The sequence below is a fragment of the Pongo pygmaeus genome, chromosome 10 (assembly GCF_028885625.2).
Source record: "Pongo pygmaeus isolate AG05252 chromosome 10, NHGRI_mPonPyg2-v2.0_pri, whole genome shotgun sequence".
Lineage (NCBI taxonomy): Eukaryota > Metazoa > Chordata > Mammalia > Primates > Hominidae > Pongo > Pongo pygmaeus.
The window spans coordinates 88850632-88874726 of NC_072383.2; positions in this window are offsets into that span (position 1 = coordinate 88850632).

Consider the following 24095-nt stretch of genomic DNA (forward strand, 5'->3'; position numbering starts at 1 on the left):
TCACCATCTTCACGATATTGAGCATGGAATGTTTTTCCATTTGTGTCCTCTCTTATTTCCTTGAGCACCGGTTTGTAATTCTCCTCAAAGAGGTCCTTCATATCCCTTGTAAGTTGTATTCCTAGGTATTTTATTCTTTTTGCAGAAATTGTGAGTGAGAATTACTCATGATTTGGCTCTCTGTTTATCTATTATTTTGGTGTATAGAAATGCTTGTGATTTTTGCACACTGATTTTGTATCCTGAGACTTTGCTGAAGTTGCTTATCAGCTTAAGGAGGTTTTGGGCTGAGACGATGGGGTTTTCTAAATATATAATCATGTCATCTGCAGACAATTTGACTTCCTTTCTTCCTATTTGAATACCCTTTATTTCTTTCTCTTGCCTGATTGCCCTGGCCAGAACTTCCAATACTATGTTGAATAGGAGTGGTGAGAGAGGACATCCTCGTCTTGTGATTTTCAAAAGGAATGCTCCTAGCTTTTGCCCATTCAGTATGACACTGGCTGTGGGTTTGTCATAAATAGCTATTATTTTGAGATACATTCCATCGATACCTACTTTATTGAGAGTTTTTAGCATGAAAGGGTGTTTCATTTTATCGAAGGCCTTTTCTGCATCTATTGAGATAATCATGTGTTTTTTGTCAATGGTTCTGTTTATGTGATGGATTACATTTATTGATTTGCATATATTGAACCAGCATTGGATCCCAGGGATGAAGCTGACTTGATCGTGGTGGATAAGCTTTTTGATGTGCTGCTGGATTCAGTTTGTCAGTATTTTATTGAGGATTTTCGCATCGATGTTCATCAGGGATATTGGCCTAAAATTTTCTTTTTTTGTTGTGTCTCTGCCAGGTTTTGGTATCAGGGTGATGCTGGCCTTATAAAATGAGATAGGGAAGAGTGCCTCTTTTTCTATTGTTTGGAATAGTTTCAGAAGGAATGGTACCAGCTCCTTTTTGTACCTCTGGTAGAATTCAGCTGTGAATCCATCTGGTCCTGGGGTTTTTTTTTTTTTTTAATTAGTAGGCTATTAATTACTGTCTCAATTTCAGAACTTGTTATTGGTCTATTCAGGAATTTGACTTCTTCCTGGTTTAGTCCTGGGAGGGTTTATGTGTACAGGAATTTATCCACTTCTTCTGAATTTTCTAATTTATTTGCATCAAGTTGTTTATAATATTCTCTGATAGTAGTTTGTATGTCTGTGGGATCAGTGGTGATATCCCCAATTAGGATTCTGGTTGCTAATGTTTTATTTCCTTTTCTCCTTTTTTTTTTTTTTTTTTTGGTATATATTGCCAGACTAAAATCTTGGTTCTCTTGTGGTCAGTTGGGGTTGTATTACCAGTTCTAGACAGAGAGTTGAAAATAGAAGTTATGTGTGTTCATTTCTGATTTGAGTTTAAAGCACTTAATTGCTACTGTGAGACCTTCTACAGCTCATTGCCGTCTGACTTGACAACTAGTCTGTAGCATTTACTTAAGTTTCCAAGTGGCTGTGACAAACAGGGCTCTTTCTGCCAATCCCTAAGTCTCACATAACATGAGAGACAGAAATAATCATTTGTTTTCTTTAAACCATTATAATTTGGGGTTGCTTACTACACCATGATGTAAGTTAATTGGAATGATTCAAGCCCAATTCAAGAGAGCTTCAGAACAAGAGCATAAAGGTATATTGATTACATCATTGCTTCTAAGAAGGCTTTGAGAAGTTGAGCCACAAGAAAGGCAGTGATGCATATGAAGCCTCAGGAAAAGTTGAAACTGGAAGTTGATTGCGGCAGAACTCTCTCTTTCTCCTTTCCCTCTTGATGATACTTATTTTGGTCTATTTAGAATTATTTTCTCTCACTGCAAACCGGACCTCTTCACTTGGACGAAATATTACCTACATTAGTCTCTGAATTTTACAACTCACAACTTCAGTGAAATGATGAAAATGACTTCTACTTTCTCTGATCCCAAATTCTAAAATCCCAGGAAATGTATCTGATTGGCCCATTCTGATTACCTTTTAAATTGCAGTCATAGAAGGACATGACACAGAACTACGTAGATGGAGTGGAGGAGGAAGCATTCCTAGAAGAAGAAAGCAGTGGTAGATGAGGGCTTCTTAAATAGCAGAATTTATAGATCACATAAATATTTAAATCTATATATGTAGTCTTAAATAGATTTATTTTACTTATATACAATATAAATACTTAAATATATATTCTCTTAAATAAATTTGTTAAAGTTTCACAGGATATGTGATTTCCAAGAATTTGCAATATATTTCCATTAGTTTATAAAAATTGCTATATTCTTTGATGTGTGGAATATGATTCATGGGATAGAGAATTAGCAACAAAAATTAAAGTAAATTATATTACAGATGTTAGTAGGCAAGATGGGAAATTATTATATAATCTGCAAGATACATGAAACATTAATTTGTTATATATTCCTTGCTAGTCTATTTACTAATGTATGTTTAACTTAATATGTGCTAGAGTTTATTAGTCACTAATATATATTTAGCTCAATCTATGCTAATGCTTATCACACTGTATTGTTAGTGATTACTACTGCTGTTTTCCTTAAAGCTGTGTGATTGTTAAGTATGACTTTTTTGTCTTATCTTCACTATATTTCAATATATAAATTAAGAAATTAGAAAAATATCTTCCCATAGGAGTATCTTAATCTTCCTTGTCAATCAGGAAATATCCAAATTCAAAGTGGATATAATGTTCATACTACAGATAAGTTTTTTTTTTTTTGTTGTTGTTCTTAATTTAGGGTTCTACACGAATCTACATGGCTGCTCAGGTTGGGCTTTTGTATTTTCCTGAAACTTAGCTGTTAGTGCATATAAAAATGTAAGGAAACTGTTTTAAATTTAGACAGAATTAGAGAAGTAAAATCAAGTTTTAATTAATGTTGCTAATTGAAAGCAGGAAGGAGTGTAAATAATCTTTAAAAATTACAATTGGCTTGGAAATTTACACATCAGCCACACATACTGAGTTTTTTAAGGTTAAATTTGGTAGAGAGTGACAGGAAAATACAAATAATTGTGGCTTAAGTGAGAGAAAAGTTTACTTCTCTCTTACAACAAGTGTGGAGGTAGATGGTCCAGAGAAATTTGGTTCGGCCCTCTATGGTGTCAGGCACCTGGCTCTCTCTTTTGAGTCCATTATGCATAGCCTTCATTCCTAAGTTTGTTTCATCTTCCAAGGTGGCCATTCTTGATGAAACCATTCATCTGCATTTTACCAAGTAGGAAGAAAAAAAGAGAAGGATAAGAATGCTTTGTGTCCTTTTAAGAATATCACCTAGCATCTGAACACACAGTTCTCATAAGTCGTTGGCGGACACTTAGTGTTATGGTCAAAACTTCATGCAAAGGAGCCTGGGAAATGCAGAATTTGTTCCAGATGGTCATTCATCCTGCTAAAATTCAAGGCTTCTGTCACCATAGAAGAGGAGGAGAATATTTTGAGGCAACTGGCAGTCTCTGCATATCTGCTATACCCACACTGACAACTTTGACTTTTCGCTTCCCTTGTAATGAACTCATATCTAGCATACTCATATATAAGCTTTACTCTGTTTACATAATGGACTCACACCTAATATAGTCATGGTTGCAACTTGACTCCTGCATGCATCTATGATAAACTTTGACTCCATATGAGCAATATTATGTCTTATTCCTATGAAATTGGAACTGAGGGAAAATGTTTTTTCAGAGAGATTCCCGTTTCAGTAAAATCCAAATTTACTCTTCTTTTGTAAGCAGAGTCACTGTGGACAAGTTATGCAGGTTGTGCACACAGACTATGGACAGTGTGGAACTAATATCTAAGTGGAAAGAGTATCTTTTGATAATCAAAATGCTTAAAAAAGCCAACCTGTTACAACTTTTATTTTAATTCTCAAGTGAATGCCTTATTCTATTTCATACAGTTGCACTAAATGTGCCTGTTGCATAGTTTTAGTTAGGTGTAATTATACAAATACATATTTTGAACTAGAATGATTTGCCAAAATATGGATCTGAGAACATCGATTCTTCAGAAATATTAAGAGAGGATCGGATAAGAAAATATGTTTCATAGTAAAAATGTAGGTCCAGTGATGTTAACACATTTCTTTGCTATCGATGGGAGTTTCAAGAACCTTTATTGTGCTAATTTGTGTTTGGCAATAAATGGATGAGATTCTTGTTTGCAATGGTTGAGCAGGTATCCATTTTCTTGCAATGTATTTTATAGGGCATTGTAGTATAACATTGATTTAATGCAGCGATTCTGAAACTTATCTAAAGAGAAAATAAACTTCCCTCCTCACCACCATCTCTGGATTTATTTAATTTAGATTCTCCAGAATAAAGTTCTGGCAACCTGTGTTTTTAACTAGCAGCCCAGGCCTCTCATAATTAGGCATTTTTTTTGAAACACCAATCTATACAAATGCTTTGTCCACTAGGAATCTACAACAAAATCACTTAAGGAGCTTTTTAAAATATACATTTATTCGATCCCCCCCACATTTATGAATCAGAGGGAGGTGTGGTCCCTCTATAGCCATTTCTTACACTAACTCTCAATTAAGAACTATTATTTCAGACCTAACTTTCTTATTCTTCCTATGTTACTATTTAGTTATACCTCAAGGTACTTCCAAATAGAAGTTTTCTTTCTTGAGCCCATTTCTTACCATGTATCAAGCTCTCTCTGCCTTTTCTACTTCTTTCAAGGCAAAAAGAGATAGGACTCTTAGCAGTTCTTTATCTCGGGCAGTACTGATAGTAGAAAAAGGAAAGACTTTGAATTTTTGGAGCACAATCCAGCCAGCAGATAAAATATTTGCAAATAATGAAAAGCTGATTGCTTAAGTGTGAGACATTTTTATAGTTCATATGCTTTTAAATGCATACAGTTGGCATGAACAGGGTGGCCGATTTTAAAAAAGAGTAACTGGATTAAGTAGATTCCCTTGTGTAAAATGCTGTCTGCTTGATCTGTTTTCCAGATGTTTCCGTGACAAATGTTTTCTTAATGTGAAGCCCAACCATAAGAAGCACCTGGCTAGTATACAGCTCTTCCAGAAACAAATCATCCTTTTTTTTTTTTTTTTTTTAATACAAAGACTTATAGAGAGGAAGCCGAATTTATTTTAAACACAGCAGAGATCATCCTACTTCATCTTCATATGGAAATATGAAGTGACAAAAATGTTTATTGAAACACCAATCTTAATATAAAGAGCTTCATCCATGTCTGCAAACAACACAATACTAGACTCTTTCTACAAGTCTGCAGAACAGCTTGGAAGTTATAATTGAAGCATTTATTTTCAATTTTAATTTTTATGTACAGTCTCTGGCTAAGAACACAGGAGTAAGAGGCAATATAGTGTGGCAGTCAACAGCTGAGGTTTTTGAGCCGGACAACCTGGGTTCAAATCCTTCTCTACCACTTACCAGCTATATAGACTTGGGCAGTTCACTTAACCTTCTATTCTTTATTATCCTTATCTGTAAAATAGGAATTATAATAGTACTTACCTCAGAAGATTGTTCAAAAGATTAACAGTATTTATGTAAATAGACACTTAAAATATTTTTTAGCCAATAGTAAATGCCCAATAATATTAGAGTTGATAAAGTGGATGTCTCCATTGGTTATTTTTTAGATTAAAAGAAAGAAAACTCCAGTGATTTTGAGACTGATATTTGCTTTGTTAGGGGACTAAAATTTGGTTCACAGAGGCTTATTTGGATAAAAGCAGTGGCTAGTCATGGTAAATGATAAACTCCCATCCTCCTTAAATGTGCTACTTGATTCATAACTACTTACTCATTTCCTTAATTTACTGAGATATATTGGGGGGAAAAACAGCTACTATTTCTCATAGTTTAGTTATGTAAGTCACCATAGAGATTAGGTGCTATAATGTCATTGGCCCAAGAAGGGAGAAAAATAAAAGGAGGAAACACATGGGGAAAACTAGAGGGTGAAAGAATAAAAGACACCAAGGAAAATAAATTAAAGAAGCAAGATAAAAATGTGCAGAGGTGTAGGTTGAGAATGGAATATGCTATCAATTGAATATCCTTTGTGTCAGCTGTACAAGTGCCATGGATATTTCTCACAAAAATGTAATTGGAACTTTCCTTCCATTATCAGCTAGCAATTTAACAGGATATTTACTTTAAGAAGAAGGTCCCACATTTCAAATACTTTGCTCTTTTGCAACTCCAGATGAGCAAGTCATTCTAAAAGACATTTAAGTAAACATTAATAGCTGGTGAAAGCTTTGTGGCATCTCAAAGATTTGGGCTAAAAGCTGTCTACCTTCAAACAGGTCTCTCTGTTAGTTGCCACTCTTGTCAAATTAAAGGAAAGAGATCGGAAACACACATGGCTACACACTGAATTTCTCCTACCCACTTTTTCTTTTTCTTTAAGTCAACCTTTAGTGTCATGGTGGTTATGAATTTATTGGTTTTACTGTCAATATGAAATAGACATGCATACTTCCTCTTAAAGCATTTTCTTCAAAAGTAAAAAACCTTTCTGTTCAAAGTTTAAAAGCAAAAAAAGACATATGAAGATTTTTACAAGTGATTATTAAGGCTTTGAAGTTAAAATATTCACATCAGCCCTTGATGAAGTTTAAACTGCAGGCAGCCTCCTAATAATATTGTGAAAGTGAGAAAGCTTATTCATATTTAGTTGGTATCAAACTCAGGATTTCTGTAATGCATACTCCTATTTTATTTTAAATTTCCTCAAGAAATATTAAAAATAGCAGATCTCAGGATAGTATCCCAAATAAGGCAAAATCCTAACTATAGCCCAAATCAAGCTTGTCCAACCCATGGCCTGTGGACCACATGTGACCCAGGACGGCTTTGAATGTGGCCCAACCCAAATTCATAAACTTTCTTAAAACATTATGAAATTTTTTTGCAATTTTAAAAAACTCATCAGCTATTTTATGTGTGGACCAAGACAATTATTCTTCTTCCAGTGTGGCCCAGGGAAGCAAAAAGATTGGACACCCTTGCCCCAGATGTATCCACTTTTTCATGGCACACTCTCTAACTCTATCAAGATGCCCGGACATTCTGGAGAAAGGCATTCCAGCAGAGTTACAATGATTGACAATATGGTACAATTTCCATTAACACCTACATTGTACTTACTCATAGCAAAAACCTGGAAATAGTGAAACCTTTGAGAAGGAAGGAATTAAAATGGTTTGTGATGCTGCAACATTTACTTAGTCTAGATGTACTTTTCCCGTTTTCACCCAGTTGTTGATTACTTCCACTTTCCTAAATGATAAGAATTTCTAAATCAAGGGAGGTTTTCTATCTTAAACTTGTTCATGTTCTTTTCTTTTGTTTTCATCATTTGTGATTATTAATGGTATTGGTCATTTTATTAATAGATGATTTCAGCAAATACATGATGTGCTTCCATGTGAACATTCCCCAGCAAACTCACGGTCATTAAAATAAATTGGCATCCTATTTTATTAATTTGGTCAGTTTGGGAATCTATGTATCAAGTTTTTGTGAAATAAGCTGAAAAAGGCATATTTCAAAATCCTATCCTTATCTTACTCTATACAGAATATAATCCAAGGTTGTCTTCCCTACCATTCTGAGGAGCGTCCTAGGGAATATCAAAGTTACCCTCCTCAAGAGAAATGAATTTAGAGTTTTAGGTCCTATCATGATGCTAGTAACAGCCAGAACCCCTCCCCCTCACAGTTAATAGAGATAAAGATTCTATAAAGCTGAAAAAAGGGGCATGGAATAAAGGTCCTTTGTTATTACCATAATTGTTATTAACATTAAGTATGTTATTTAAATATCATGCCATATACTTGTGTCCCTTCAGCTCCAATCCATGGAGTCACTGGTACTCATTCTCCATGTAGTTAGCCCTTTTCTCCTGGGGTTGTAGTTTGTTTTTCACCTTCTCCTCTATGAAATTCTGTTTCTTGAGGTATTCCATCTATCTGTCATAGCACCCATTGACTTTTGCCTGAGCTTCCTGTACCCACACGGGGTCGTCACTCTTCTCTTGTTTTGGGTAAAACATCTCAGTGCATAGTGTAATTTCTGGCTTCTTAGATAACCACAGAGGGGCAGAATGATGCAACCCAAACGTTTAGGGCTTGTATCTTGACCAATGAGAAATGCAAGATCAGAGTTGGGAAGATTAGTTTTTCTTCCTTACTTTATTTGGTGAACTAGTCTGAATGGCAGTACTTCTTTGCCTTCTGGAGAAGTTCCAGAAGCTGACAAACAAGCCTGCTGAGAGATCTTTTCTGCCTATTCCCAGTTTGTCACAAAGCCATGGCTGGCATGGTGACATATCACATTGCTTTGCTTTGAATATTCCCTGTTTCACTTGTTTTTTCTTTCCTTACTTTCACCTGTCTGGACTGGTACCTCCCAAATATATTATCGACTTCTTCTTTGTCTCTGCTTTCTAAAGGGGCCAATTAAGACATTCCTTTCAAGTCCAATTAAGACATTTCCTTTAGAAAAAAATTTTCTAAAGGAAATTTGTATTTTATTGCAGATAAGCTTAGCATAGGAATTATTAGTTTTCATTTAACTTGGGAGCTGCCACAACATTCAGCACTCGAGAGTCTGCTTATATCAACAGCAAATACCCTATTCTCTTTCACACTTAACCTCTACATGGCCTCCCTTCAATATAATCTATTACCATTACATCTTTCTTCATCATTTGAATAATGGGCCCAGGTATAGTTTTCCTGAGTTTGACACCTCTTCTTATGAGTGTAACAGAGTAAGAGCTCCTCATTGCAGACACAGTTACTTCTTCAGTAGCTTGATTTCCTGTCCTCTGACACACTTGAACCAGAGCCTAAGAGCTGCTTCTAGTCATTTTGCACTTCAGCTCCTAAACAATCATTTGTTGGGTATGAATAGTTCATTTCTGTATAATCAACATATTTTTTCTAGCATTCAATGGGACATCTTTCACAAGATCTCTGGTTTGCACACATTGCTTTGGAGATCAATTTATTAAGAAATAAACTGTTGAAGATATAACAAACATCTCTTTATTTAAAGATAAAAGGAGTAGTTGACTGAAAAATTTACAGACCTACTCTTAGTGTGAAATACACGATACTTATTCAGTTTAGCAACAACATTATCATAATCAATACTTAACATAAGTCCTACAGAAGTTAGTGATTCAGGTTATCTGGAATGACGGGCTGTTGTTTTCTAAAACCAATATCATCTTTTTAAAAGATTGCTAAAATTCTACAATCCTAGTTTCAAAATTCAAATGTCCATGCAAATAGATCTATTTTGGTGCATTTTGTTTCCACTGGTGGAAAATAAACTTGGCTTTTCTTTGTATGAATATCTTCCCTGAAAATTAGAGACTCAGTATTGACTATGTCAGAATCCTCTATGTTTAAGTTACTGTCACAAGTTCTTTTTAAATTTTTTTCTGATACATTTATCACCTTTTTTTGGAAGTAGCAGTTTTAAGTATTAAAATGTCTCTAAAGTGACATAACTTTATTAATCCCAAATTTGTTAGACTTGCAGCAAAAGTCTACGTGAATCTCAGGTGCTATTTTATTGTACACTTAGTGTATGCCTTGCATTAAATGTTTGAAAAAAATAAAGAATGAGTAAATTAAAAACTGATGTACATTCTCATAAATTACGTCCAGTTATCTTGGAAAATTATGGTAGTTCTATCTCAAAATTTATCTTAGGTCTAACATTTTTCAATACCATTATCACCCTGAGCCAAGCCACCAATATCTTTTGCTAAAATTGAAAAAATAATAGCATTCTAACTAGTCTCTGTGCATTTGTTGTAACTCCACTATAGTCCAGTCTCAATACTGCAACCAGCATGATCCTTTGTTCAAAGTGGATCATATCACTCTTGCTCAAAATCCCCCAGTGGTTTCTTTCTATCTCACTTACAGTATAAGTCAGCATCGTTGAAACAGTCTAGAAGGCTATATGTGATCTGTCCCACATCACTTGATAGCATCATCTTTTACCATCCTCCTTCTCCACATACATACACCACAACTCATTCTATTTTTACCTTGATAGTCTGTTTACTGTTACTTGAATTTGTCAACCCTAGTCTTATTAAAGGGTTTTAGGCTTGCTGTTTTTCCCCCTCACCTGGAATACTTGTGCTTTAGCTAACTACATGACCTCCAGTCTCCCTTCCTTCAAGTCTCCACTCAAATGTCTTCTTAGCCACTCTATATAAAATATAAAACCATCAACATCTAGCCTCTTCCCTGCTTTATTTTTCTTTATAACACTTGTCAGGACATGACTTGTGTGTGTGCATGTTTGTTGTTTTTCTTTTTTATGCTAAAGTTTAATTTTCCAAAGACTATAAAACATTACTCTCAGACAAATGTAAAAAGGATACATGTTAAAATGTAATTCTATTCCTTGATTAGTAAGACGACCAAGATAATGTTATAACTTGCATAAAAGCATTGGGTAGAAATAGGCACTTTAATAAAGAAATATCGCAATAAGATAGTTGGGTTATACAGGATTATTAATGTATGGCAGAAAAATAAAATGTAACCTTTGGCACTATCTATTCCATTGGATGGAAATCATTTACATCTTTATTGGACAAAAGTTTATGAGTTAACCTCTGCCCAACAGAGTTGTAAAATAGCCTTATTGATGGTAAGTCAAGCCCAAAACTGCACTAAAAGGACACTCACTAATCTCTTTGCCTATTTCCAAGTTGTAAATAATTTTTCTCACTTCTAACATCTGGGAATTTGCTTTTTCACTGTTATATCCCCACGTCTTTCAACAACAATGAGCAGTTAGTATGCTTTCATCTCAGTTTAAGTTATCTCCCAGAAATAGACTTGAAGCAAGAATTTGATTTCCTAAAGTTTGAGAGGTCATCCAGAAAAACTAGTAGGAAGTGAGGAAATGAGGGAAGAGAAGGAAGCCAAAATGAGTGAAACAATAGGCAGGTTATCAATCCAGAAGATGGGAGTTTAGTTCCCTGGAGCAATGTGAGAGTCAGTGCAGAAAATGGCTCTGAGTTATTCCAGCTAGAGAATGAAGGACCTATGGTGTATATTTACCAAATATTTGACTATAATCCATTGAAGGCTGCTCCCAGATATGTTACCTTTATTTTATGTCTAGTTTTCCCTGAGTGAAGGCTGATATGTTTCTCAGGCAAAACTAAACACAAAACAGCAAAAACAAACAAACAAAAAACAAAAACCTTCCATCAGAGTGTTCAGGTATTTTCACTAAGCAGCTTTCAGCAGTTGGGTCCCAAGGGAAAATGGGTGGGGCATTGACAATATCTGATATGGTGTTCCATATAGAAAAAGTACGATTGAATGAATAAATGAATGAAATGTTTCTAAGGATTTTGTAATTGGGACACCACAGGAAGTGATATGAAGATCTTGAAAACCTATCAGCTTTCTTGCCTAGTTGACAGAGCAGAACAAAACTTTAGGGTCTGGTACCAGAGAGACTAGGTTTATGTCATTCTAGCTATATGAGTTGGGTCAGGTGACTTAACTTCTCTAAATTTCAATTTTCTAACCTCTAAAAATTGAGATAATCTTTTATGTTTTGCAAGTGGGGAAGAGGACTCAAACTATTTTAGATAAAAAGCATTTTCTAAGATCATCCAACTTACTTCTTTGGTTTAACAAGAGATGCAATGATCATAGTTTGATCATCGTTGTTTTTCAGTGTAAATATGCTTCTAATGAAAAACTCTCAGATCAATAAGAGTATTATGTTTCTAGTTAAAGTTATGAGCTTTATAGGTTAATTTTCAAAATGCAACTTTTGTTTTATTCTTAAGTTTCTATGGGTCAGTGAGACTGATGAAATTGCAATGTTGAGGATAAGAGTAGAACTTTCTTAAATGCCACCCTGTGAGGACTTTTAAGAGACAGCTGATCACTTCTGTCTTTTGTCTTCATGCAAAGCATCACCAATAAATTCATGTGCCCAAAAGACATGGGATATTCCCAGTTTAGAAAAGAATGGATGAAGGGAATATATAAGAATTCTGAGGAAAATATATTAAAAAATACCAGTATCTCACCTGAAATAAGAAAAGCTGGACTCAGTAATTTGGACTTTCTTGTTTTCAGTTTAAACTGGAGGAAGGAAGAAAAATAATAAAGAATCAGAAGTAATTTCTAGCAGGAAAGGTAGAGCCTCTGAGGAAGGGAGGGTAAGAAGAGAAGAGAACCTACAGTCTTAGTTTTAGATGATCTCCTCTGAGATGAATTCTTCTGAGTGCAAGCGATTAATAAAATATAAAGACAATGGATATACATTTTCAAATATTCAAGAACCCATAGCCTAATAAACCCTGGAACTATCCTGGACAACATGAATAAACAAAAGAAGCAAAACCAACAAACTACAAAGTAACCATAATCATGGTCTAATGGAACAATGGTGATCTTTGGGTCTGTTTAAGTGGAGCCCTCAGTCTAAATACAGGTAAATATTATTACAAAACTACATACTATAAATCTGGACAATTTAAAAATACTAAAATAAAATTAAAACTCTGTATATGAAAAACTGAAAGAGAGGAGAAAGGTAAAGACAGTAATTTTCTCGTCTGGTTTAATAGGATATAGACATTACCTAAAGTGAAAAAGTCAAGAAATATAGGTTAGTTATGCTATTTGAAGTCATCAACAAAATAAGAGAATGAAAATCCCTCTCATTAGAATCGGGAGCCATACTACCTAAAAAAAAAAAAATAGAGTTTCATATATGTTACATAAAATTTTAAAGGTAACTACTATAAAATGGAATCAAAATAAATAATATGATGATCTGAATTACCATTAGAAAAATCACCCAGCTACAGGATAAAAGGAATTTTGTCTGTTGGGTTCACTCTTATCATCTCAGCTCGTAGAATATTGCCATCTGTAAATAGTAGCCACTTAAATGTATAATGAATGTATAAACAAGAAAAAAACAGGATCAATACAGTTACCGAATATGGAAATAAAATAAAGTTTTAAAATCAGAGAATATAAGATAAAATGCTGAAATTAAAAGTCAAGACACATCTCTTATAACAAGACATATAAATAGAATAAACCCACCTCCTAAAAGCAGTCTCATGTGGAGTCAAAAATCAAAACCTAAGGATATTTTGTCTCATTATGAAGATGTCTAAAACAAAAACCTTAAAAATATTAAAAGTGAAAAGAAGTTCATAGCTTGAATACGGACGAGAAGGGAGGAAAATAAGAGAAACTAGAGATAACACATAATTTGTTGTTATGATGGTTAATTGTGGTATATATATTTAGATGTGAAGATGTTAAAAAAAAATAGTAGGTTCAGGGAGTGGAGGAGAATTTGGACAACTTTATCCACCTTAATTTTGAGATTCTACTAGATACCTAAGCAGAGAAGTAAAGTAAGAATTATAAAATGTAAGTCTGAATTTCTGGAGATAAGCCAGTGATTTAAATATAAATTTGGAAATCATTAACAAATATATGACACCTTAGACATTTTGAGCTAATATAATAAGATACTATAGGTTGGAGAACTTATAAACATCACAAATCTATTTCTCACAGTTCTGGAGGCTGGAAGTTCAAGAGCAAGTGTTCTGGAGAATGTTCTCTTCCGTGTTGCAGGCTGCTGACTTCTTGATGTGTCCTCAAATGGGGAAAAGAGGGCTAGAGAACTCTCTGGGTTCTCTTCTATCAGGACACAATCCCTTTCACTAGGGCTCTACCCTCATAACTCTGTTGCCTGCGAAAGGCCTTACCTCCTAATACCATCACATTGGAGGTTAAGATTTCAATATATGAATTTTGGGTGAACACAAACATTCAGCCCATTGCATATGGTATTCAAAGTCACAGAATTAGCTAAGCTCACCCAGCAAAAGTGTTTATACAGAGATGTTCAGTATGGAGTAATTCCAGATTTAAAGCTTCAACAGAAGAGAAGGAGCCAGGAAAGGAGTTTAAGAAGGGAGAGTCTATACAGATACATGGAAAAGCAAAAGTGTGCAATTTTCTGAATTACTCAGACCTTCATCTCTGCCACTTTACCATGTCCACTCATTTTAACATCACTAATGATGGTTACGTTGCCAAATCTAAAGGTTTCTTCTCATTTATACTTGATATTGCAGCAACATTTAACAGGGATGACCATACTTACCTTCTGAAAACACTTTCTTCTTGTAGTATCCGGAAAACAAGATCCCCAGGGAGTGACATTTCTCTCTGAAGGAAGATCCAGAGGTTAAAGATGCTGCTCAGTTCCCTTAGAAGATAGCCTGCATCCCCATTCCTTGAGTCACTCCCAAGAAGAGAAAGTAACCCCAGAGGTGTTGAACAGATGGCTAAAGTTGTGTAGAATTGGCGATGCCTGGCACTTAATTAGAGGTGTTGATCAAGGAATTCCTGTTATAACCTCCAGGGAAGGATTCCCATTCCACAGAAGCAGCAGACCCAGGATGCCAATCCACATCATGGTTCAGGGTCAATAAGAAAGATAGAACTCACACATGCACTGGATGGATCATCACTTTACCCACATAGAGAAGAGACAGAACAAGATCAGCTTCAATAGTGAGTGCCAATACTTGTGGCCCAGGGGGTTGTATTGCAACCGATGCGCGCTGATTAAATACATGCACTCCTCTTGTTCTGCAAGTGAAGGAACGTATTTCCTCCCACAGCTAAGAATGGATTACGGTGGTAGAATCAGCCTGGTATCACATGAAGCAAATACTTAAATAGAAAGACAAGGTTATCATTGGGTCTGAAACAGGGAAATATATTCCCACACAAAGTTATAATCCCAGCACGGGCTTTGAGGTCTCCCTATCTCTTGGTTAGGAAGCATTCCAGGCCCAAATCCCATTCTCATGTTGCAGAACAGAATTGAAAGGTTGCAGGCATGTGACTGCCTTTCCTGGCAAGAAAGTTGGAGACAGCACTTCTCAAATCTCTGAATCTTCTTCTCTATGATGTACCAAGGTAAGGACTTCACTCAGGAACATCCTTGAAGCGTCCTCCTAGCTCCATGGCTTCCCCATGGATGACTAGCTGAGGATTTTGTGGCTGCTGTATTGCAGCTCAACTTGTCCCCATGCTCTCTCTTGCTTCCTTCCCTTGTCTACGTGAGTTGTTCTAGAAAGCATTGCCCAATAAACCTCCCCTGTGCAAACTCCATCAGAGCCCATTTCCCAGAGAACAAACCTAAGGCAGATTTGATGTGATTGGTTTTCTCATGGAAACCAGTACAAGGAAAGGGAGGCTTCTTCATTCTCATGATACTGGGCTCATTTTTATACAGAACTGATGAAATAGGATCATGTAGAAGGAGAAAAGCACAAGGAAATAATATATGGAAATATGTCTTTGTTTAGAGCCTTTTTTTTCTGAAGTCAAACTGCCTGGGTGACCATCCCAATTTTACCAACCACAGGTTGTGTGAAATTGGAAAAATTACTTTACCTCCCTCTGCCTTGGCTTTCTAATGTAGAAATTGGGAACAATGATAGTATTTTCTTCATAAGGTTGCTATGAAGATTAAATTAGCTAATACATGTAAAAGTGCTTAGCATAACCTTACATTTAGTAAGTGCTGTGTAAGTTTTGTGTCATATATATATATATATATATATATATATATGCACAACATGCAGGTTTGTTACATATGTACACATGTGCCATGTTGGTGTGCTGCACCCATTAACTCATCATTTACTTTAGGTATATCTCCTAATGCTATCCCTCCCCCCTCCCCCCACCCCACAACAGGCCCCGGTGTGTGATGTTCCCCTTCCTGTGTCCATGTGTTCTCATTGTTCAATTTCTACCTATGAGTGAGGACATGTGGTGTTTGGTTTTTTGTCCTTGCAATAGTTTGCTGAGAATGATGGTTTCCAGCTTCATCCATGTCCCTACAAAGGACATGAACTCATCATTTTTTTATGGCTGCATAGTATTCCATGGTATATATGTGCCACATTTTTTTAATCCAGTCTATCATTGTTGGACATTTGGGTTGGTTCCAAGTCTTTGTTATTGTGAGTAGTGCTGCAATAAACATACGTGTGCATGTGTCTTTATCGGAGCATGATTTATAATCCTTTGGGTATATACCCAGTAATTGGATGGCTGGGTCAAATGGTATTTCTAGGTCTAGATCCCTGAGGAATCACCACACTGTCTTCCACAGGAAATACAGTATTGTTTCTATAGTTGAAATCTTGAAGAGTGTTCTAGATAGTCTACGCTCTGCAAATAAGTTCAGGCCAAATTTAGCCATCTCTGAGGAACAGACACGACTAGTGGCAAATGTGTTGTATACTATCATTATAGTTATGTCATACATTTATTTAACATAAGATTTCATTTAATTGCTGACAGTCCTCTCTCCTCTTCCCTTGTTCTATTTTCTATCACATACTGCCAAATTTAAGAGAATGCATATTTGTTCTACAGCATGCAATGACTAAACAATAAAGGCAGCACTGGAAAATGTCTGTGCCTCAGCATTAGAAAAAAATAGTGTAAATCCTGGCTCTACCATGCAACAACTGCATTACATAAGGGTGGGCAAACCACTTAACTGCCCTGGTCTTCATTTTTCTCAACATAAAATAGATATAAAAGCTTTTTCATAAGGCTGAGTCTAATACAGTGACTGACACGTATTAAGTGCTATTACTATTATTTTAGATGAGTCTTTCCACTGAGACTTCCTTCAGTCCATGCCTTCAAGGAATTCTTACTTGGTGGGTCTTATTTTTACCTTCTGAAAATTTTGCTAATCAAAATCATCAGTAACAGTAGATACTATTTTCATTATTAGTATAATTGCTAAAATTTATAGAGTACTTACTATATACCAGACCCTAGTTAGAGATTTGTATGCTTTATAATACCAGACATTAAATCATTTGCACGTTTTAATTTATTTACTTTTTACAACAAAGTTATTGAATAGACCATCTCAGTTTCCCATATTGGGTTAAGTAATTTTTCTTAGATCTTACAGCTTATAGCATATAGATGCTTGGAAAAATACATTGGTTGCTTACTTGTAATGTAGTTTCCTTTCATCCTGGATCCTCAGTGGATTCACAATGAAGAATGATACTGTCTTTCAGTGGCCCACACTTGATTTTCTCCCTTTGGTGTTTGTGGGTGGTTCTTTCTCTACAACTAATCTCAGCTTACGGCATGTCCAAAAAGCAGGATCATAGGTTTCTATCTTTCCACAAATCAAACAATCAACAGCCTGATTCTTAGACAGAATGGTGTAGAGGACAAAATAGTAGTCTAGGACGTAGGTTCTCTTTTATAGTGAGAGTGTATAAAGAGAACACAATATCTCTGTAAGCCTCACTTTATCTCATTTGGGAAATAAAATAATTTTTTATATAATCAAAGAAGTAAGTGTTCCCAGGGCTAATGTTTTATTTTGACTTTATATTTCTCCTTAAGCCCCTTAGCTTATTCTTGATCACCAAACTTCAGGAAATTCTACTTTTATTCTTTTCCTCCTACCTCTTCCCCCTCCTACCTCTTCCCCCCACTCTCCATAGTACAAATAAATTGGGATCTACTCTATAAGTGCTTTTTATTCACAAGGAGTATGGACCCAAAATTAACATTTAACACTTACTAGCCATAGTTAATAACTTCTATTTTTATTTCTGTAGAAATATAATGGACAGATGCATATCTGCTTTAATTTTTTAAATTTGCATAAATAACTTTTAATCTAAAATTAGTATCACCTCCTAACAAGCTGTTAAATATTCTTTTAAGTTATGGGGCAAATTTTTACTAAAACAAGGGAGACAAAATTTAAGCAGAAAATTGAAGAGGATTTTTTATATTGCATTATTCCAACAGGTTTAGCAAAATTCGTTCTATGACCTGCCTTGACCTAGAATTATCAGCACTTCATTTACCACCGAGTTTTCTTTACTAAAATTCTCTGCCAGAAGCATGTTTCCCTTGAAGAATAATTGGTTCTTGAGGGAATTTTTTCCTTTAATTGCACAAACTCTTTTCATCTATCTCTACTCCCGTGACACGTCCTACAAATGTAAATTTCATAGAGTCGTATTTTGCATCAAGTAACAAAAGCAGTATTAATAGAAATTATTAAAGAAAGTACATCTATTCAGTAAATATGAATTGAATACTTATTAAGAGCGAATCATTCTGCTGGTTACAAGTGATACAAACATGCAAAAAGCGTTATCACTGAGGAGCTCATGGACTATTAGGAGAGTTAAATACACAAAGAGGCTTGTTTTTCATTGAAACCAGATAACTGCAGAGTTACACTAGGTTCAGAGCTCTGAGAAGGATGAAGAAAGGGAGCTTGGTATAGCATAAGCAGACTGGGGCCAAGAAATTCTTCTAGAAAATTATTAATGCTAAGCTGTTGAAAACAAGGGAGAAAGAAACAAAGGTAAACATTAAGAGGGAAAGAAGGAGAGAAAAAGGACAGAGAGAGTGAGGGAGAGACAGAGAGAGAGAGAGAGAGAGAGATGTCTAATATATTGGCTAAGGAGAAACTAGTTAATATAGTCCAAACAGGACTTTAGCAACATCATAGGTCATAAAATTTAAACTAACAAAAATAATTCTTGTGATCATTACTATTTGGTACTACAAAAATAAAACAATTATGTCTTTCAGTAGATGGTTTTCGGTAACATTATTATAATTAACCTCAACCTCAAACTCCTGGGCTCAAGGGATCCTCCTATGTCAGACTCCCAAGCTGCTAGGACTACAGGTGCATGCCACCATGCTCAGCTATTTTTTTTTTTAATATTTTTGTAGAGATGGGGTCTTGCTATGTTTCCCAGGCTGGTCTTGAGCCCCTGGCCTCAAGTGATTCTTCCACCTTGGCTTCTCAAAGTGCTGGGATTAACAGGCATATAAGCCACTGCACCCAGCATTGTTGTGACTATTAGTATGATTAGCTATAATTCTATTTGTTTCTATATGTCTTGTCTGTTTTTTGCTATTGATTTTTCTGCCACTTTTTGGATTAAATACATTTTATAATCTATTTTATCTCCTTTTATGTCTTTTTCTTTGAGATGGAGTTTCGCTCTTGTTGCCCAGGTTGGGGTGCAATGGCGTGATCTCAGCTCACTGCAACCTCCACCTCCCAGGTTCAAGCGATTCTCCTGCCTCAGCCTCCCGAGTCCCTGGGATTACAGGCATGTGGCAAAACGCCCAGCTAAATTTTTTTTTTTTTTTTTTTAAGAGAGATGGGGTTTCTCCCTGTTGGCCAGGCTGGTCTCAAACTCTGAACCTCAGGTGATACGCCCACCTCGGCCTCCCAAAAGGATTAAAGGCGTGAGCCACTACACCTGGCCATTTGATGGCTTTTTAATTTTTTGTTTTGTTACTACAGTGGTTGTTTAAGCATTTTATATCTTTAACTTACCACAATCTGCATTCAGTGATATTATAACATTTGATGCATTATAGAATACAGGAATCTTAAAATAGTATGCTTTCATATTTTTCCTTTCATAAGTTTTACTTCTATTTACAATATAAATACTGTACTATACTGTTATTGTTTTTGTTTAAGCAATGAGCCCTCTGAAAACATCTTTATATGAAAAAAGTGCTCAATATTTCAGGGATGAAGTAACAAAAGAATGAATGAAAAGACAATATTTTAATTTTTAAATTAATATTGTTTTTGTGCTCTTCCTCTTAGTACTCTGAAGAATTTGATAGACACATTTTGAACATATTAAATGCAAATACAAGAACTATTTTGATATACTTTTTGTGAGTTATTTCATCAATGTCAGTTTTGGGACAGTTTTGATTGATTTTTTTCTCCTCAATATGGGTCATATTATCTGCTCCTTTTGCATTATCTGATAAACCTTAATTAGATGCCAGGCATTGTGAAGTTACATTGTTGGATGCTGAATAGTTCTGTATTTCTAAATGTGTACTTTTGAGCTTCGTCCTGGGAAACAGTTGAGTTACATGGTAAGAGTTTGATCCTTTGGGTTTTTTAATCTTTGTTTGGTGAGATGAGAGGAGCATTTAACTGAGGCATAATTATTCCTCATTCCTGAGGCTAACCACTTCTTATATTCTAAACAATAGCTGTAAATTATGACATTTTCCATGATACCTTTTTGGACCATCCACTGTTGCCAGATCTGTATGCTCCCTGGGTACTATTTTCTCTAATTCATTTGATGGTGTTTTCCCCTACTTGGGGTAGTGTCCTCAAATGCATATACTGATTAGAGTTTACTGATTTTTTGACTGGACTCTCTATAGATCTATAGAATTGTCTCTCTGTTATGTTTATTTCTTTTCAGTCCTGTCAACTGCAGCTTCCAGGGTCTCTCCTGTCTCTTAGCTTGTCTCTTCAACAAGTCTGCTTAGTGCTGTCTGGGTTCCCTCTCCCTGAGCCATTCGCTAGAAATTCTTGAAAGCAGTAATCTGGGGCAACTGTAGGGCTCCCTTCAATTATCCTGTCTTGTGATGTTTTGATATAGTGGTGTCATCTAATATGCCATAATTTTACTTTTTATTCAATAATGTAACTTTTAGTTCTTTCCATGTTGGTATATGTGGAACTAGCTCATTTTTAAGTCTCTGCATACTTTTGCATAATTTGAATACAATATAGTTAATTTTTCTATTTTTTTGATAAACACTCTGATTTTCCCCAATACTTTACTATTGTAAATTAGACATGGTGAATACTCATACATGTTACCTTTACCTCTGTATGTATGTGAATGTATATGTGTGTATCCAATTATTTCTCTAGGATAGATAATAATGAGTGACGTTCAAATTTTATACAGTTGAATCATCCTTCATGGTGGCTGTGCCAATTACACTATCCCAGAAGAATATAGAAGCACCATTACCTCACAGATTCATCCCCGATTGATATAAAAAAGGATTCAAACTTCAGTTAAACTTAGGCAAAAAAATTTGTCTTTCCTCTTTTTCTCTGCAAGAAAACATCTGTTTATACATTTACTCATTTTCAATTGAGATGTTTGTTTCCTTACTATTTACAAAAGGTTATATGAATACACATATATATGTGTGTGTATGTATGTGTGTGTGTGGGTATATATAATATATATATATACCCACCCACACACATATATATACACATATATGTATACACACACTGTATATGCATATACAGATATATACAGAAACAGAAAGATATAAAATAATTTTAAATTATCTAATATCTCTATATTGCTAAAAATGTGTGTGAAAATTATTAAATCCTACAAATAGTTTCATTCAGGGTTTCACTTTTTGTGTCTGATGTAAGAAGATTTTTCTCACTTGAGTTCATAAACATATATATTAAGATATTTTCTTCTGATATTATTTATGTTTAAAATTATATGTTTAAATTTCGGACACACCATAATTTATTTTTGTGAAAGGTGTGAGCTAGGATTCAATTTTTTTTTCAATGTACAGGCAATTGACTCAATGAAATTAATTGAGGCCGAGGTGGGCAGATCACTTGAGGTCAGGAGTTTGAGACCAGCCTGGCCAACATAGTGAAACCCTGTCTCTACTAAGAATACAAAAATTAGCTAGGTGTGGTGGCGTGCACCTGTAGACCCAGCTACTTGGGAGGCTGAGGCAGGAGAATTACTTGAACCTGGGAGGCAGAGGTTGGGTGAGCCGAGATCACGCCACTGCACTGCAGTGAGACTCTGAGATTCTGTCTCAAAAAAAAAAAAAAAAGAAAGAAAGAAAGAAAGAAATTGAATAAGTCATCCTTTTTCCACTGATGTGAAATGTTCCCTTTATGTACTATCATAATAGACACAGCCACAGTTTTTGAAGGTTTTTATTTATGTTCTCTCAGTTTATTCTAGCTGTGGTCTGTGAAGTAAGCTTAGTAGGTAGTATTAGTTCCTCCCTTTTTGTGTGTGAAGAAACTGAGACTTGGAATTTTTACTCAAGATGAACAAGCTCTCAAGAAATTGAGCAAATATTAAAACTCCAGGCTTTGAACTTAAAACTCTTATGCCAGTTTCTTTAACTCCAGAGTCCCACCCAGTTTGTTTCTCTCAACTCTTGATTCAATGTGACTTTTAAACAGCTTCAAGATACAGACAGAGCAGTACTTCCTCTGCTGAAAGTAACTTATCTCAGATAAATTTTGATCTCAGATAACTCACACACTTGGCAATGTGTCAAAAACCCCAAATTACTCTTTGGATTCCACTCCTCAATTTTTAGGGGGTGGGGACACAGGCATAAATCAATTTGCTCAATTCTCAGGAGTATACACACAAATTAGATAAGTATAACTTGGGCTTATTTTATGCACGTTGTAGATTCCTTTTCTGTGCAGGTTTATGGATCTTGAAAGATACAGCTGAAAGAAGTTGCAAGAAAGAACGAATGCATTTAAATACCTCTTAAGAACACAGTCCCAGAAGCTTTTTATCTTTAATGAAAGTGCACCTGTAAATGACTGTGCATCACCATCCATTTTCACCCACATGTGGCTGATGAGTAACTGAAATGGGGGTTGATTAAAAAATAAAAGCAAAGCAATTATAAGGACTGAGACACAAAGATCAACAGCCATTATCAGTCAGAGGAAATGGTGTGCTCAAAGACTTTTACTTTTCAACTAGTTTCAATCTACTTTAAGCTATGAAATGATAATCCCAGCTAATTTTTTTCCAGTAAATGCCAACAATGTCACTTCTGTTTACAGATGAGTAAGTTTCAATCTTGAAATGTTTATTCTCTGCCTCTATTATAGAAAGAAAAAGATTTTCTTAGCTTGCCACTGGGAAAGCAATATTGTCTGCATTTGTATTCTGAACTACACTAAGGGAAGAAGCATTGAAATGGGGAATTACTCTACGTGTCTGATTGAATTGAAGCTTTGAGAGACCACAAAGCAGGTTTCATGGTAATAATAATAATAATAAAAAGCAAGCAAGCAAGAGAGATTATATACTTCTCCAATGTGGGAAAAAGGTAACATCCAGGACGTAAAATGTGTGGACAAATTGTCAACATCACTTGGTACTTTTCTATTTCAACCACTATTCTTAAGGACAGTCTTAAGGACAGGCATCTTGATATTGATAAAAACAGAATTCTGGCAAACAAATAGACCAAGCTTGAGTTTTCTTAGCTTGCAAAAATGAGTCTATGGTTAAATAGTTTCACATTTGTCAGAATCTAGCCAGATTATTTGCTTAAAGGCTTTTTATAGGTGGATTTTGAGTAGTATGGAATGTGTTTGCAAAACGAAATAATATTTAATAGTTTATATTTTTATTAACTATTTCGTACTCATTTTTAAATATTGTTAAGCTATAAAGGAAATAAAATTAAATGTATGATACTGCCTTTCAGAAATGTTGTGTATATTATGATAAAATTCTTTTAAGTCAGTTTTTAACACTGAGTTTCTTGGTATTCCATAGTCAGAACAAGCTGTGTACAATGATACACCTGGTTCATTTTACTTTATTTTATGATATACACATTCAGTATAACTTTTTGCAAACTCCTTTTTATAAATATGCAAAACATTTCAATGGCATTGTAGTTTCTATCAAGTGGTTCTACTGTAATTTATTGAGGCTTCATATGGGGAAATTCAGTTATTTTTAAGTATGTCTTAAAATTATAAATAGTCCTACAATAAACTTATCTATTAATTAAAACATAAAGCATAAGAGATAAAATTACTGGCAAGAGGGCATCGTTAAGGTCCTTGATAAAAAAAAAAAAAGTGACCATTGATTTTCATTACATTTGCTACAGCAGTGGTGGAATCCACCATGGTCTTGTTCATGTAACAAGCATAGAACAGTTTTCCAGTTTAGCCCTGACGCCTACTCTTGTGCATACTCAGAAGACTCCATTACTAAAGAAATAGAGTGATAGGAGAGTTGATGCTTTGGTCTTTCAAACTAATGGGGAAAAATGATAACAGTA